We start from the raw sequence: 12483 nt of genomic DNA on the forward strand, positions 1-12483 counted from the left end.
CCTTAAAAATATGTAGGCCTAAATCCACAAGCAAAATATTAAATGCTTGTTATTTACTTTCTTCCCAGTTCTTTGGAAAAAAAGTGAGGTGATCTCTGTAAACAGAAATTAATTCTCCTTCCTAAGTACTTTATTGATAGCCTGGGATGAATGTAGCAAAAGATAGGGTGTCCAAATAATTACGAATATATTTATTAAAATGATTTTGAGGTTTTGTTTATCTTTCTTTCATTTGTAGAAAATAATTCAAAATATAAAATCTAGAAAATAACATCATATGCAGTCTTATCCTTGAAAAATAATGTGTTCATAATTAGGTTGCATGCAGAATTTTCTGATTTTTTAATGTAATATCTCGTGCTCTTAATTGTTCCATCTTGAAAATATTTGGTTCTAATTTTGAAACAATTGTCTCCCCTTTATTTGTAAGAAAACAGAGTTGAATGTTGGTTTTATTTTTGCCAATAGTAAGATGAGCTTTCTTAAAGGGTGATAGTGGTTGACTTAACTGTCCATTTGAAAAAATACTTCAGCCATTATATTTGACTAAAATAGACTTATTTAAAGCATTTTTCTAAAGCAAAGGTTTTTTTAAAGTAGTAACATGAATATTAACAATAATTATTTTATATTCTATAGTAATTTCAAAGGTCTGATCTGTTACAGCTGTCTTAATCCCCACTTGCTTATAAAGCAGGCATTTTTAATATTTCTAAAATTGGGAAAATTGATACACGAAGAAAATAAGTGAGTGCCCAAGGCTTTAAAATCAATAAATGCCCAATGTTAAACCAGAGTTCCCTTGAAAGTTAAGCCTGAGAGTATGCATATATGCTCAGGCTAAGATAGATATTTGAGGTGTTTGAAATAACCAAACATAAAAATGCATTTCCTTAAGAGAAAGAAAGGTCAATTTGTAGAAAAATAGGGATATTATGGAAATTTAACAGAATTAAAGCAATGTGAATATGGAGAAATAGAGGAACAACTCACGGTTTTGAGTTGGGAGTGAATGTAATTGAAATGTCAAATGAAATGATAACTTTAGTAAGAATTATTCAAGTTTAATCATAGGGTGAAAAAGATTGAGTGAAAATGCTTGATAAGAAATTATTTGAATTTTGTCCTTCACTGTATTTACTTATGTCCCTGTTCTATATCTACCAATCTAACATCAAATCTTTCCACAAATTCATTCCTTCCTTTCAATTATATGTCCTATGACTATATCACTTTCTAAAATGTACAGCTTGCTCATTCATAGTTACATAAAGTTTGTTCAATATTTTCCCTAGACCTGAGAAGCCCACTTTCTCCTTCAATGACTAAATCAAAGAAATATTTTCAATGCTCTGAGTGCAAACAATTTTCTTCTGTGTAGCTCTTTAGTCAATGTCATCCCCAAATAACCCCCACCTTCTATGAATTACCATAAAATGATAACAGCTCTTTCCTAAACATTTATTATGTGCCAAGATCCTTTCAAAGCATTTTGCTTGTATTATCGCCTTTAATGCTTGGTGAAAACCTATAAGCTAGGTAAGGGTTTGATCCTCATTTTAAAGATAAGTAAACGGAGGCCAGAGATTTAAAATAAATTTCCGAAGATTGTGCACTAAGTGGCAGAGCCCACATCACTTGGCCCATAACTGCTTTTTAAAATGTTTGCCCCTTTTTATGCTCATAGACACTTAATGAACATTTCTTTCTTCCCAAAATGGTATACATTTCTGGAGACCAAAAGCATAACTTGGATATATGTTGGTCATAATACTTAACAGAGCTATAGAACATAGTAGGAGCTTAGTAAAACTTCAGGGAGAACAATTAGTAAGTTTTCAGTATGAAGAACTCTGTTAAGGCTTATGGAGGAGTTAGAAAAAATACAAGCCCATAGTGATGTGCAACATTCAAATCTAATTTAATTATGATCTTTATATGAAGGAGAAAAAATGCATGTGACAGCTGTGATATTCATAAAACCTTTGTTAAAAATTCATTTCTTATGTCTCAATTTCTCTGTTTACACTGAATCTTTTTGTTTGTTTGTTTTCATGATTTTTTTAAATTCCGAAAAAGCTATTTTCACCCAAGTTTGTTTCATTGATATGATTTTAGTAGCTCCTATCTGAAACCATCGTCAGGAAACATGTTTTTTCTCTTTGGCTATTTCAAAAAAGAAAAATACTTAATATCAGTATGAATAACACATGTGCTCATTGCAGCATAATGTTGGTGCAATCTGTGCTTGATACAGTTATAAATAAGTCTTTGAAAGCATTTTTCTGTATTTTAAATAAAGGCTATAGAAAGCCACAAGAAGGATCTAGTCTTGTTAATATCACAAGCTGTTTCCCCACCTGCACTCAGAGCAGCTTTAGTACAGCAGCTGTCTGGGTTCGTGTTGGCACATCACTGTCTGCACAGGAACCCCATGGTTTACACAGAAAATGAATAGGCCACAGTTCCAATGGGGGTCTTTAATAATCCTTCCTCTAATGCTACCATGTGTGAGCATTGGGCTTTGAAGGGGTGTGAGGTGTGAAGTTTCAGGAGGATTATTTAAAGCCACTCAATTTCGAAAGGTAGAAAAGAGCATTACAAAAACCAGAGAGTGCCTTTGCATTCCTCCTGCATGTTGATCAAATGCAGCTTATATTGATATTAGAGCTTCATGTCCAGCATGTAATGGCAAGTGAAGGGATTGGTATAATTAGGTGATTCACTCCATTCGGCCCTCTTTAACATGGACAAACAAAACCTAGCATAGATGTTTCATTGATTTTATTTACCAAATATTAGCTGTGAAAATATTAACCTAATAAGAACAAATATCTATCCTGTAGTACCTATGGATATTAAATCCAGGGAGGAAGAAATTTATACATTGAACTTGCCTATGTGTAATTGGGTGGCCCTTGGACATTTAAAATAAAGCATTTTTTTTTTCTTTTTCTACATAGACTTCTAAAAGTATCATCCATGGCAGTTAATCAATCATGGTTTTTTAGGCCATGTAAATAAATTTCTTGTTCAAACTGAGAACTTTATTCCAATAACTCTTACTTCTCTTAAGGCACTTTGAAGAAATCAAACTCCGTTTCGTGACTCTTCTGAGCAGTTTTTGGAGACCACAGTATAACGGAAGTGGGGTGATTTAATCACTTGGAGACATACTGTGCACAACTACAGAATCAAAATGCTAGGGCCTCAGCCACCTACTGCCTCACATCTAGACTTAAGTTCAAAGGATCTTTAAGCATTGGGAATGCCCAGCATTGAGAAACTATCTCCAGTGTTACAGGAAAAAGCAAGTAAAGAGACTGTATATTCAATCTAATATGCATTTCCTCTATAGATCAGGCAAACAGAAGCTGAATGCTATAGGTCTTAGACCAAAAGATTCTCATTCAATTAAGGATGATAGACATCTAGACAGACAAGCAGACTTGCAGACAGAGCTACAGAGCCATCTTAGAGGAGAGAGAGATTAACTTTCTCAGGAGTTAAAAGTGGAAAGGCCTATGAGCAGATAACATCTCAACATAGGGCTTAGATGAGCAACACGAACTTTTCTAGGTGGCTGAAAGGGCATACTAAACAGTACTTGCAAGATATCATTGTAGGCTGAATGGGGCTTGGTATTGCTGGACCTCAAAATAAATTGGGAAAGGATAGAAACCCTCAGAAGATGAGTCTGCAAAATAGAGGCCAGATCATAAAGAATATTTTATTTCTCCTTAAGATTCTCAGCCTAAAGAATTGCTGATATGGAATAAGCCAAAGGTTGGAATGTTTACAGGCCTGAAGAAGGGCAGTCAGTTAGAAAAATTTTGCTAGTGGGAAGTGGGATGGTGAGGGAAGTGAGAGGAAGTATGTAATGGGAGGGGCAAAAGAGGAGACATTTAGGAGGTGGATTTGTGAGGGTTTATTGAAGTAATGGAGTGAGAGAAAAGTGGGTACCTTTCAGGTTTTTTATTTTTATTTTTTATTTTTATTTTTTTGGTGGGGGGGTGTGGGCAGGAGATGGAGTCTCGCTCTGTCACCCAGGCTGGAGTGCAGTGACATGATCTCGGCTCACTGCAATCTCCGTCTCCCAGATTAAAGCAATTCTCCTGCCTCAGGGTCCAGAGTCACTGGGACTACTGGCACACAATGCCACACCTGGCTAATTATTTGTATTTTAGTAGTGACGGGGTTTCACCATGTTGCTCAGGCTGTTCTTGAACTCCTGAGCTCAGGCAATCTGCCCGCCTTGGTCTCCCAAAGTGCTAGGATTTCAGCCGTGAGCCATCGCACCTGGCCTTTTTCAGGTCTCTGAGTTGGTACAATTTTTTAAAGTCCTTTTTTAATAAGATTCACAGAATGTTACCCCTCTTAAGTTATGACAGACAATGGTGACTTCTCTGTCCACTGCTCTGAATATTTCTAACCCCTAAAACATTCTGATTTTATGCAACAGGATATACAACCTACAGCCTGTAGGGTGGAACAGCCAATGACTGGTTCCAATAGAGCTTGACAAATATTTTGTGCCTGTCATTGCTTTATGACACAGTTTCAAGCCACAGACTAAAGATGATTGTAGCTACCACTGTCCTCCTTACGGTTAAAACAGCTCACACAGTATTTTGCCCTAATATTGTCAAGAAGCACAATTCTTTTCCCAGAAAACTGCTCTAATTGGATTCGGTGGACCTTGACTGGCTTGTCACTGCTATGTTCAAGGTGAAGGTGAAATCTTTGAGGAGCTTGTTCCTGAAAATAAGAGCTGAATATCTCTGATGAAGACCTTTTAAAAATACATATCTTTGTGCAATTATTTTCATATTACTTTTCCATGATCTGTGTTTTATTATATGTGACAAATGACCAGGAAAAAGGAAAAGGTTGTGGGATTGATTTATACTCCAAATCCTGTATATATGCAGTTATATCTTTAAACATTTATTGACATATAATTGTAAAATTTGAAAAGATATTTTTATTCTGATTTGTAAAAAATTCCCTATTTAACATTTTGTAACAGGTGAGAAATTGCTGTTGATACCACACTGCTTATGAGGACTCAGGCAGGTGTCCCGAGAAATCAACCCGCTGTGAGAGGATCCATAACAACTTTGCAAGGTAAATACTTTTCTTAAGCTTTCAAAATCTGGGCAAGACACAAAGTCAATGTTTAAAATAATTATTGTTGGATTTTCTTTATAAGAAGAATAAAGTTAATTCACCTTTTTTAGCCCAGTTTCTTTGATTCATATTTGGCGATAGAACTATTACCATTTATGAGATTTTGCATCACATTTTATATAACATACACAAAATGTACCTACATGTACATATATACGAATCTACACACGTTTACCACTAATATTGAAGAGTGTTATCGAAAGTCTTTATCTGCCTAGATTACCAAGTAGAAAGTGTGATCACTTTTTGAAAAATATGAATACACTAAATCATTTAAATATCCTGATGTCTCAGAGAGTAGAACCAGGATAGTCTAAAGTGTGCAAATATTAAATTGTGTGAAGCCTTTTGGTTCTAAGTTTCAGTTAAGAGAGAGGTTATTTCACAGTTGGCCTACTTCCTACAGGAAACCACAGTGATGTTTTATTAAGTAATGGGATATAGTTTGTCTCTTTATTCATTTACCTGTAAGAAATGTGGCAGGGAAAAACTTGAAACTAGGACTTAAAGAGTGACAAGTACCAGGCATGAGAAACACAGCTCCCTTAAAGAGAAAGTAAACATTCCAGGAGGCAATCCTTTTGGAAAATGAGCCAATCAGAGCTCGTTCTGCTAAATGGAGAGGCTACAGAGTAGGCGCCCCTGACTTCTCAACTTCACATTAAAATATTCTGCCGTTCACCTTTCTTGAACTCAATTCCCTAACAAGCAAGCTGACATTAAATCTTCATTCTTTAGGAATTTTAATATTTGGAAACTGTATGAAGTAGGTCATCTAAAAATGTAAAAAGCAATCCTCAAGTTATGGCACTCTGTCGCATATTGGTTTGGATAGAATTCTATTCTGTTTAATGAGTTGTTTGATGATCTTCCTCAAACTGAGAATATTTGAATTCTGAGATACTACACAGAAATATGACTGAAAAAGCAAATGATGATCTTCAAGTAGATCAACTTTCGAAAGTGTATCAATCACTGGCATTAAATTGTTTGTCTCTTTCTGAAGAAAGAGAAGGGACTGGATTTTTATAAGGTTTATATTTAGCCTCTTGGCTAACTGTGACACACCTGAAAATAACGGCATGTTGATGACATCTTACTGTGTTGTGTCTACTGTCCGAAAAACTCGTTCAGGAATGAATTGGGATAGTGATGCACTAAAAAGGCTCAGGATGGGGTTTGGATAAGTGCTGCTCCTTTGAAAGAGTCCAGACTTTGTAAGAAAGTATTAAAATTCTGCATTGATAAGATAACTTTTGAAGCTTTAAATTGAACCTCATAAGGAATCTCTTTTAAATGAATTTCATTCCAGTTCCATGATTGGTGGGTACGAGTGAGGGAGGAGAACTTCTTTTCTTCCCTCAAACCTGAAAATTTTTCAATTTTTTTTCTTGTAATTTCTGATTAATGGCACTCTTGATTTTGATTTATATTATCCTATTATTCATTATATGGGAGAAGAAGAAGTCACTTTTTTTTTCCAATTTAATTTTAAAAATTAGGGCTAGCAGTGATGAAATTTAAAATCAAATTATCTTGTCAGAGTGACAGATAAATCTCTAGAGTTTCTAATGAGATTTTCCACTGGCAGGATGCTGAATTTCTCCCTTTCCCAGACTTCTTCATTCCAGGTTTTGACAGGGAGTGACAATGAGCATCTGTGTTTTGAAATATAGTGCCATTTGAGGTATTTTGGTCCTTATTTAGAAATTTGGGGGTGGTTTGCTTCTTTGTTCTAGGTTAAAGGGGAAAAAGACAAATGTCAAATGGGTACATCTTTTACTATGGAAAGCCGTAAGTAATTACCATATACCTGAATTTAATTGAATATAGTAGATTCACCAATTTCTACCCTTGCCTTTACATGTTACTATTCTTAAAGGAATTTTTTACCAGAGAGATGGTGTAAATGTGACACGATATTCTTACTATGCTGCTATTTGACTTTTCCCCCCGTGTTTTCATTATCCTAAATAAAACTTGAACTCTTAAGCACTTTCACAGTATTAGGTAGAACTCTATAATTCTATATGCAGTTAACAGTTCTGTCTTATATAATCATGGAGTTAGAGATTCTGTTTCTAGTAGCTTAACAAAAAAAAAAAAAACTATTCTTTGCTGATCTCAATCAAACATGTAGCAAAATAATGATTCTTAAATGATATAATAGATGTGCACTTTATTCCTCTGCAAAAGAATATATCTAAGATAAGCAGTGTATTCAGTGATGCTACCCAAGTAACTGAATTGCCAATGAGTAGTTTAAAATGTCTTGTGGAAACAAAAAGAATACAGAAAAAATGATTAGTTATGACAGAATCCTCCATATTGAGATTGTCTTGGAGTACAAAGTATTGCGAAATGAGGTTGATTCTAGACTGAGCCTGCTCCCTAATTCTGACTAGACAAGGAGTTCATGAAATGTCTTAAATCTTCGGTTTCCGAAGATTGCTCCAAGAAGAAGCAATTTTTCTTGTACTTTTTTTGTTAGCCAGCAGCTAGTCAAAAGCTACAGCTGTAATTTAGAACTTTGCTTCATTACATTTCCGTCTATGTATGTTGTTGTAATTTCTACATCAGAGGATATTAACCAATGAGTGCCCCCTGAGAAGCCTGCTTTGGTTACTTGATTATTATTTCAAAATGAGGAATGGTGAGTATGTTAGGTAGTAATTGAAGGAACAGATGATACTCAGAAAAAAACATGGCAAGGCACCTATGTGTAGGCCCTGAAGAGCTGCACATACTGTACATTAGCTAAGAGTCTTAATAAAAGAACAGAAGGAAGGGAAAATACAAAATGAAGAATGAATTACTTAAGATTAAATAGTTTCTATTACAGAAATAGGCTGCATGTAGAGCTAATGGCAGGCATTTTCTACAGACAGATGGAATGCTCTCATCTCCCAATAGTATTGATATGAAGTCTCTGTTAAGATTCATTTTTCCTGAAACATTTGCATATAAATATAAACATCATTACTAGGGGCTAATTGCCCTGTAGGAACTAAAATGTGGGAATTAGCATCTTTAGTTGCTTTTATTATTATTTTTTAAAGTATCTCTAACACGCATCATATTTGGTACTGCATGGCTGCAACAGATAATTACCACCATTAAGAATCTCAAACGCAAAATCAAAACCATTTGGAATGGCTTCCAGGGCAACCCAGCACAGTGAGTAGCCACCAAAATGAGTATATGAGGTTTGTGTTCATGCATATTTATAAGGGTACTTAATTCGACATTCATAGTAGGGGGCTTTTGAAAGCTTGTCAAAAGAGCAGTCCCAAAACAAGACCAAACATCAAAGGTAAGAAGATACAGTACATCTCGCTCCCACACACATACAAATATTGCTTGCAGGAGGCAATGAATAACACCAAAGGAATTATTTATTCTAACTACTCAGAAGAGACGGTAATTTCTACGAAGATGTAAACCACAAGCCTTTGCCTTTATCATTCATCTTATTGATCAGAAAGGTCAAGAGTATAAGTTATTCAAAGGATGGATCATAGGCAACAATTCTGGATAAATGGACATGTAGATTTGTGTGATTAATGCCTCTTGCTTGTGCAGAATAGGAGGAAGAGTTTGAAGGCATGTCCTAAGGACAGAAAAAAGGAAAGTCTTTGAAAGAACACCAACATGGCTGAGACGCTGACTATAGCTGAAACACTGCCCATTTTGTGGGTGGGTCTGTGTGTTCAGTATGTAGGTGCTGCCTTGCTCAAGTGTTGTGTTCAGAGGCGATCTTGCTGACACTTATGCTTTTCAAAACCATTTCCATGACATTCAGCAAATGTTTGTTCTGGTGGAACAAATCTGTTAAATTATAGATTAGAAACAGTACAAAGAAACCTTTACAAATGTTTCAGTTTCAGTGTTGCACAAAGCAAACAGCATTATATTTAAATGCAACACTCCTTGTTAGAATAAAACATCTACATAACAGGGTACTATGCTCGATTTATAATTCTCTTCTCCACTTTGCTTTGGGGGCAGAGATGCCTGAAGTTCTGAAAGCTGCAGTATTGAGGATCACCTCTCATCAATTCCTTTCAAAAGTCCACATCTACAATCCACTTCTGCTTTCTTGCCATTTCCCTGTTTTTCCCAGTTTTCTTTCCTTAGTTTCCTTCCCTACCCCCTTGACTCTCCATTGTTGCTAGGAATGGTCTAAATGCAAAATAATGACACTTTTCCTGTAATGGTGATCCCACATTATTTAATGGGCATTTAGTTCTATAGAATCCCCTGTCAACACCTTCACTCATTATATTGAAAAAATATTGGAGAATGGCACATAGGTTTTTTTTTTTTTTTTTAATTTTGAGAATAATGTAATGTGTTGACTTTAAGATACAACTATATTCTATATACGATCCAACTCTATATGTCAATATTTTAAATAAACGGATCCTTACAAGACCAAAATAAACCACAGGCCGTGAGGTTGGTTTTCCCTTTTTCCTTTTTTTTTTTTTTATTTAAACAAATGTGCACAGTGATGTTTCAACAAGTAAGACAAGTACCATGAATGTGAAGGCTGCAGTTTGCATTATACCACATTTAGAACCCAGGGAAGGTGAATTAGACAGAGGGTGGTAGTCATTCTCATTAAACAATCGGGTAACTTCACGACGACTTGATTTGCAGCATGAAAAGTGTCCATTTAAGTTTCTTTTTTCTTGATGATCAGAGGTCTCACAGTGTCTCCAGTCTCTTCGTTGTGTTTTGTGTGAGACTCCTCACAGAATGGAAACTTTCTGGACCTCCAACAGTGGCAATATTATACAGCTTTATCTCCCAAATCCTCCATGTCAAAAGCATGTATTATCTTGGGGCTGTCTTTCTGGATGTGAAGGTTTATCATAGCTTTATTTCGATGATCTTTAACATAAAACCTTTTGTAAGCTAGACAATCAGTTGCAGCTGTCCCGGCAGCAATGGTAGCTGCTGTGATTCATTCAACTCATGCGCTGGAACTGGTAATCACTCATGGCGCCCACACTTGCAAGGCATGTGCACGAGGATACTGAACACCAGCATAGTAGTTTTAAAAGCATTCTGGGGATGGATGCCAGGGCACTCCGACCTTACCACAGGCTTCAAGGGAGCTGCTAATGGTCATACTTTAGATCCATAACTCAAACATTAACTCATTTTATAAAGAACAGTAAAGTTTAGCTTAGTAATTCTTTGACTACTGAAGAAATGTTTACTTTTAGGGCTACAAGTTGTTTTATGACAATCATTATTTTTAAAATTGCCAAGAAGATTATTTTTTCTTTTCTTTTTTTTTTGTATTTGCTTGTAGTTCTTAGTGACAATAATTAAATAAACAGATGATTTAGTTGAGGAAAGGTTTGTCAAAAAGATAACATTATCTACGTTGCCAAAATATATCAACATGCCATAAAAGAGAAATATAACTTAAGTGACTAAGCATGCTTTAAAATGTATTTCATAATATATTCTAAATATGTTGAAACATATTAAAAAGACATACATTGAACAACAGTACATACAAGCATATCCAGAGAGAGAATGAGCAGAAAACACAGAAACATAGACATGTGTGCATGCCTATGAAGACAATATGTGTTGAAGTAAGAAAATATCACAGACTGGGCACGGTGGGTCACACTTGTAATCCCAGCACTTTGGGAGGCCAAGGTAGGCGGATCACTTGAGGTCAGGAGTTCAAGACCAGCCTGGCCAATATGGCAAAACCCTGTCTCTACTAAAAATACAAAAGAAAATTAGCTGGGCATGGTGGTTGGGAGCCTGTAGTCCCAGCTACTCTGGAGGCTGAGGCAAGGGAAAACGAACATGGGAGGCGGAGCCTGCAGTGAGCCAAGATAGTGCCACTGCACTCCAGCCTGGGCGATAGAGTGAGACTCCATCTCAAAAGAAAGACAATATCACAAAGCTTTCACAAAATAATTACTAAATAAATGGAGTTATTGAGTGTTTTTTGGAGAGACAAAAACATAGATTCACTTTGACATCATACAACAAAATAAAATCAAGAGAGAGACAAGCTAAAATCATAGACTAAAGGAGTCAACTTAGAGTAAATGTAAAGCTAAAATCTTATAAGAATGAAAAGACAATTTAGATAATTACTTTCTGTGATCTTTGGACTTCTAGGCATAAACAAACTTTTTAAGCATTCAAGCAACGGAGAAAAATCACCAAGGGAAAGATCAACATATTTGAATTAAAATGTATAAACATTTATACATCAAAAAGTAATCATTAGCCAAATTAAATGACAAATAAACTAAGAAAATACTTTTCTAAAATTCCAAAATTAAAGATAAATTTTAAAAGAACCAATGTCTTTTTCTTTAAGGGTCAACATGGTAAATAGATCTCAAAGCATAACAACTACAAAAGAATAATGAGCATGTGAAAATAGTTTAACTTCAGTTACATAAGAGAGTGAAAATTAAAAATAGTAAAGATTTCGTTTTTGTGTTTTTGTGTGGGTTTTTATTTTTGCTTTGTAACGTGGCAAATACATTAAAAGATAGAAATCCCTCCTTTGTGTAGTACAGACATAAGCAATCTCAGAGACAACTAGGGTGTATACAAATGAGTGTCAAATTCCTGAAAAGCAGTTTTACTATCATAGAATGAGAGTTTGAAAATCTTATAGAAAACATGTTACTGGTTCAAAAATAAATGCATTATCTGCATAAATGATCAGAAATGCAGAGAATTACTTATAAAAAAATATGGCCATTACAACAAAAAATTAAGTATTTTTACCCTAAGCATTTTAAAAATGTTCCTATTATTAGATAAAAGAGCAGGAACAACACACTGATATCTCTGTCGATGTACATTGATTAGAATTTGCCAGTCCCCAACCTTCATTTATAATCTGCCTTCAGCTTCCTAAGGTCTGTGTGTCACAGAGATTTTTGGTTTTTTTTGAGAAAAATGTCCATGTCCTCCAAACCATTCAATACAGGGGAAGACTAAAGGGCAACCAAGCTTTTTTGGCGGAAGATGATGGAGAAGACAGAGGAGCTTCAACCCCAGTTCACCTGGGAGCACTGCAACCTTAGCAATACAAAAGAAAGATACTTAGTGACTAATTACTGCATGCTTTTGTTCAGGTAGTATTTATTTATGCCCTATGAGTAGCACAGTGAGGTACCTCACTACAAACAGAATGATGAATCAAATTTGGACTGATCAAAAGCTTAGAGACTTGAATAGGAGATATGTGTAGACACATGCCTGTTTGTGTACATATGTGTGCATATTATTGGA

At 35.3% G+C, this 12483-nt stretch overlaps 1 pseudogene; it reads right to left on the reverse strand.

Moving 5' to 3' along the window:
• Positions 1-9660: 9660 nt before the first annotated feature.
• On the reverse strand, positions 9661-10327 carry LOC102127156 (CDGSH iron-sulfur domain-containing protein 1 pseudogene; annotated as a pseudogene).
• Positions 10328-12483: the final 2156 nt, after the last annotated feature.

Source organism: Macaca fascicularis, chromosome 6 (assembly GCF_037993035.2).
Source record: "Macaca fascicularis isolate 582-1 chromosome 6, T2T-MFA8v1.1".
Lineage (NCBI taxonomy): Eukaryota > Metazoa > Chordata > Mammalia > Primates > Cercopithecidae > Macaca > Macaca fascicularis.